Here is a 6,001-nt window from a genome sequence, read left to right as displayed (position 1 = left end):
ACTGCATACTTGGTAGAATTACATTATAGCGAGTGAACAAAACATTCATGATGACAACAACCAATAAATAGATTCTCTAATACTTTTCCAAAATCCCTTTCAAACTAATTTCTAAGACAGAAAGCACTTGAAGGACGCAGAAGTATATTATGATTTACCAACTGCACGATGCATATCGGTATCTATATCGATTTCGGATATTACACACCAGTATTTACTTGGTATCAGATCGATACCTGTTTTATACACTGAGGCGAGGACCAATGGCTGGGCTGAGGAAACGATCATACTTCGGCTCCTTTCGGATTTACGAACAGGCACGAACGTGTCGCGACGGATTCCAAGCACGCTGGCGTGTCCGGCTCCTCCCACACACTATTTTATTAGCTTCTAACAACCAAAATAGTTGTGCTAAGCTGAAGCAAACGTGTTAAAGTTCATGCCCGAAAGTGAGGTTGTTTCGCTGTTCAGAACGTCACAAGTGTGTTCCAGCTTTCTCGGAGCCTTTGTTGTCATCCAAGCCGTCACATTAACGCTACAAATACAACAATACGTACATTGAAATCACATGTCTGTGATAGCTAATTAAGTAAAAATGAAACACCATTTATAAAGATTGGGGGTCAATGTGATCATTTGCCCTTAAAAAGGAAATAGAGAAAAATAGGTCAACCCTTCAATTTTGAAACAAAGGACCGACTCTCTATTTCCATCTGAACTGTCGGGTAGAACAATAGATGGTCTATATGTAGGAACAATGAAAAATAATCTTTTCAATTATGTGCGCATTTAAGGCCTGCCAAGTTTCTTTAGTATACCGTGACAGTAATAGTGACATGTCTATACTGTCGATGGTTCCCAGTAAATGCATTTACGTGATTAATTTGAAACCCCATTTTGAGATACGTTACCCGATACAGTACTGTTTCATTTAGTTGTTAATAGCTGCAATGCGCTTTTTAAACAGTAAAGCGTATGTACCACTAAGTGGTGCTGCAACTCTGTGTAACATTTGCCCACGCTCACAAGGCCAAGAAACCTTACCACATGATTCTATTGGGAGACAAAAATCTGTCAATTCGTGTGTTGATTACGTGCAGAAACCCAAATACATTTTATTACCGTTTGTACTGCTAAGGCTAAAACAGCATTAATGTGCCGCATATTTTGATTTCTAGTTTATGGACTGATTTATTTTCACGCAAATCATTGTAAGAGGCAAATATCAACGAGATTGAAATTATGTTTTGCATTTTTGATTACACAGTGTACTGTATATGCTGACAACTCAACTGTGAAACATTAACCATAGCCATTTTCCATTACATGTGGTTTGACTGGCACTATTCACCACCCACGAAGTTTTTGTACTTGCAGACAATAACAGAAAATGTCAGCAGGAGTTGGTGGGCTTTTAGGAACAACCTAAACAGCTTCAATGCGAAGTAAAAAAAAAATAAAACAAATCACTTTATTGCATTGCATACACAGTATAAATTGTTTTTATATTTTCTCTTCACAAATTTGCTTATCGTGCAGATTAGAGGTCAGGTTGTGTTTTTTTTCCTCATGGGTTTGTTCTCTCCCTCTCACTCTTTCTTTTTATATATACATCAGGGTGTGTTCACTTTCTATATTGGCTGTAGACTGTACTACTGGAGGCATGATCATGACATAACACTCTCAAGGGTGTTCAGTCATGTTGACATTTGCTGACTGCACTGCAAGGGCATAGCATGTGATTCACATCATGTTCATGCATCTTCAACAGTCCATTTTGTTTTTCAGCATTCATTTTTGCCAATGTTCCTTAAACCTCGGATTAGATTATTAGAGCTTGTAATCAAGCCTTAACACATCAGTGCTGTCTGTAAAGTAGTGAAATATTTTTTTATACATAAATCAGAGCCACCCTACTTTATTTTATTGTTGGTGAAAAAGCAAATTGTTCACCGGCCGATGCAAAGCCCAGCATATCAACCAAAACCACTATTCCAATTCCAATTTGGAATGGCGATTACATTAAAAATAAAGAGAGAAAGAAAATAACTTAATCGGGAGCTGAAAATGTCATAAAAATGGCAAATGTGGTCAGATTTTTTTAACATTTTATTTTCACTATCTGCTTTCTCTAGGCAAGAAGTCACACATCAAAAATATTTGTACTCTTTCCCAATATAGGTCTCTCCAATGTACTCAATTGATAGTTGGTTCGAATGTTATAGATAATGTCTTGGTGCAAAACTGTTTTTAAAATAATGAAATAAAATTAAATCCAGAACATACCCATTCAACAAATTAAAAACAAATCCAAAATCCAACCAGGTTCTTTTGGGCTTAACTCCACGCCTATAAAACTATTTAGACGAGACACTCCGTTCAGACTATCATGACAGTTATAGATTAAACAGTGAGTCATATGATTTTAACCAACCCTTCTGTAAAATGTCTGCGTCTCTTTCATTTTGCCTTGATTCACCATCACTCAAACATGTGCTGAACAAATGAATCATTATCATACACTGCATCATCATGGTCACATGTTACAATTCAGCCCTTTCAGAAAAAAAGCAAAAAACTGCATTGTCCACTTGGGACCCACAGTCCAAAAAAAAAGAGCTTAAAATAGCAATTCACGCATGTAACTTTACAAAGGCTGGTCGCATCCAACTACTCCGGGATTTCGCTTTCAATGTAATGTGGTGTCAAAGGTGATTGGCTGGAGCCAATAACAGAGCTTCCTGTTAAAATGGAAAGAGCGAAATCCTCTGAGAGGTGTTTGTAGAAGGGGAATGAGTATCTGTCTCGCAAAAGTAGGATGTCAAGAGGCCCACACATTTCTCAGACCGTATCAAAGTCCGGAGATGAACACAGTCAATGGGAATTTATTGGTTTGAACTTGCTCAGTGGTGTAGGTCAATATCTTGAATGTTGGCGTTCGCTGCATTAAGAAATAGTTCAGATGATTTTCCATGACAGTGTGTTTCATGGGTGTGTGTCGTAAGATCACCTACAATCGCACAACAGTTAGGCTGGCACAGTTCGTACATGCTTAAACATGCTGCACTGGTGGGAGTGGAATTCTGCACTGGCAAGCTGCTTTTTATTTGTAGTTGTATGACTCACTCTGGGTTCATTTATTCCTCAGGGAACTTATAGCACCAGATTTTGTACAAAACATCAACAGGCTGGATAGTCCACCGGCAGCACATTTAAATAATACATAACGCTGTTTGTTTTGACTTTGAGAATTTCATCCATGATCAAAAGATATTTTTCCTGTACAGCAGACATCACGTGGGCAAATCGCTATAGACTAAACAATTATATCTGCTGTGGAATCTACATTGTGGAGGCACTGTATTATTGCACAACTTGAGAGGTGGGTCGAATTTTCTCCTGGAATGATCAACCTTTACATGTCCTTGGTTACTCCAGAACACAAAGTTAAAATTACAATATGGGGGAAAAAAACAATCGCATTATAAAGAGAAAGGAAAAACTGAACTTTTATGGCCCAATTTAATCCATGTCGTAACTGCTAACATATGAATAAGCACTTTATTCATCACTTTTCTCAGTTCAAAGATTAGGACAAAAAACAGCAAAAGACGCTCACCGTCCTTGTCTTCTCATCAACTCCAAAAACTTTTATCAGGTTCCACTTGCCAGGGGAACGAACTTCAGATTCACGACTCCAACGGCTCTTCTTTCTATGGGTTGACGTCAAAGATCAAAACATAAGAAATGGAATTCAAGCAAAGTAATTTACGATTCAGTACTTAGGCCAAGCTTCTTTAGGTCACTTTCCCTCTCTCCATGTCTTGAAACGTTCCAAAATTTGATGAAATGCTTACCTACTTTGAAAGCTCTGGAACCCAGCTTTTGTATGTAAAAATGTGAAGTGACATGATACTGTAATAACCCAAGAGAGTTGCTGACAGGTTACTTCGGTATCTGCTATCTCCAATTATTCACCAACTATTTTATGAGTTCAAATGGATGTTTGGCATAATCCTGCTAACTACAGCTGTCCTACTCTTTTCTATTTTACTACGCCAAAATAACTGCTGGGAAAAGCGTCATGACAACTTTAGTGTTAGCATTGATTGCAAGATTTTTCGCTAAAGCAGAGATGCACAGTTAGGGTTAAAAAATTGCTTCAAACATCAGGTCAGAAAATGATCTGTTTTTTAGACGTTAAAAAAATAAATATTGCGTTAGCCTGATAGACGCTCTATAAACTGCTTGAAACGTGACATTCCTTATGACCAAAATAGTACTGTGTACATGTGTGACAAAAATGCTGATGTATTTCTTTTCACCAGTTATTTTTTTTTTGTCATGCTTCAAAGTTAAATGGCAAATACGGAACTCTGCTTGGGTTATGAATTTGTAAACCTGACTAATGGCTAGTCAGTGCGTCATCAGGCAGGATCCTCATCAGGTCACTGCGCAAAGTGTGTTGTACCAGCTCTCTCATGAAAGTGTGATGAGTCTGTCATCATGTCTTTACCGCATATAGCACTTCCTTAAAGAATATTAATAGTTTTATCGACGACGGTACATTTCTCAAAGGCGACAAGACACTCAAACTGACTGTGCAGAAACATTTTACTTCCAATAGGAAACATGGAGAGAAAGTCAGGCCTCAACTACAGAGTAAAACAAAACAAAATTGAATTTAATTGGGACTATTTAATAATAACTTTTTTGGGTGCGGGTGGGGGGGTTAAATCTCAAAGGCTGAAAAAAAAAACTGAAATGAGTCAAAGTCTGATAAGCCACAGCAGTGTGTACCATCCAGTTACAGGTTTATGAAACTTATCAGCACCCGCATTTCTGGACAGGATGGCGCATGGAGGCAGGAGGAGATGGTTGTGACTACTTGAAGACATACAGAAACGTTTGTATAAAGAGACTCTTGTGTGTTTTCGAAAAAAAGGTTTGGCTCCAAATTGTAAAACTATGACCTTTAATCGTCGTATACAACTAATAAAGAATATGTGACTTCTTCTGCCCGCAGTCACACACCTTCAAAGAATGATAAGCAACACTCTGAATGAGATGCTTTGTGAAATAAACATGCAAAACACAAACTGATTGCTTGTTTGTAAATCCACGTTGTATGTTTCGCCTCTCCAAAAATGGTTTCCATCTGTTTATACTCAGGCGTTATGGTTTTAGTTGACATTTGACACAAATTCTCTCTTATCCGGTACATCTGGCCAATATATCCACAAATGCATTTGCATCTAAACACCACATTTTTGGGTGTCATGTGTAATGTGCAAACACTACGACTCTTCAAGTCCATATACTGTAGTCTTATTAGGCTGAACTTTTCAAAGAGTTGTCTAATCTTTTCAATAATTTATCACTACTTCAATTGCTGCTATCAAATAGGCTTCCCTGCATATGAACACGACTACATGAATGCATGAAAGTTCACATTCACACTATCACATTTAGATGTTACTTTTTACAGGACGGTGAGAATCTTTCCAATATAAAATCATTTATTTGATTGAAAACATTGATGGGAGTCAAGTGAAAGGGTTCTGATTTTTATTTTCCCTCTGTTTTGTGAATAATATAGAGGAACTTACGATCTTTGCTTGCTTTACCAGCCCAAAAAGGGGATAGCATACATCATTCCGCTTCACTCACAAAAGGGGCTTCAAGAACTGGATGGAGGCTATTAGAAATAAACATGCATGCATTCCTCACCCCCTACTCTCAAAGGCACTCAGTGAGCTGCCCTTAATGACCTGGTCACAAGAACACCTGCATAGCTTGCCGGAAGTTTTGAACACCGCTTTTAGTTTAAATAATGAACAACAGCTGCAAAAACAAAACACATACAACAAGTGACAGCCTTCTTTATGCAGCAAGCCAATTAGTATGCTGAGCGCGGCACAGGCTCATGGAAGCACTACGCACCCCAGTCCTGAAAACAAATGTTCATAATAATTCCACTCAAGACACATAAACGTGTTGT

This window comes from Idiotropiscis lumnitzeri, chromosome 4 (assembly GCF_059441095.1).
Source record: "Idiotropiscis lumnitzeri isolate Australia: NSW breed Sydney's pygmy pipehorse chromosome 4, RoL_Ilum_1.0, whole genome shotgun sequence".
NCBI classification, from domain to species: Eukaryota; Metazoa; Chordata; class Actinopteri; order Syngnathiformes; family Syngnathidae; genus Idiotropiscis; species Idiotropiscis lumnitzeri.
The sequence above is the reverse complement of the archived record's forward strand: the minus strand, read 5'-3'. Positions refer to the sequence as shown.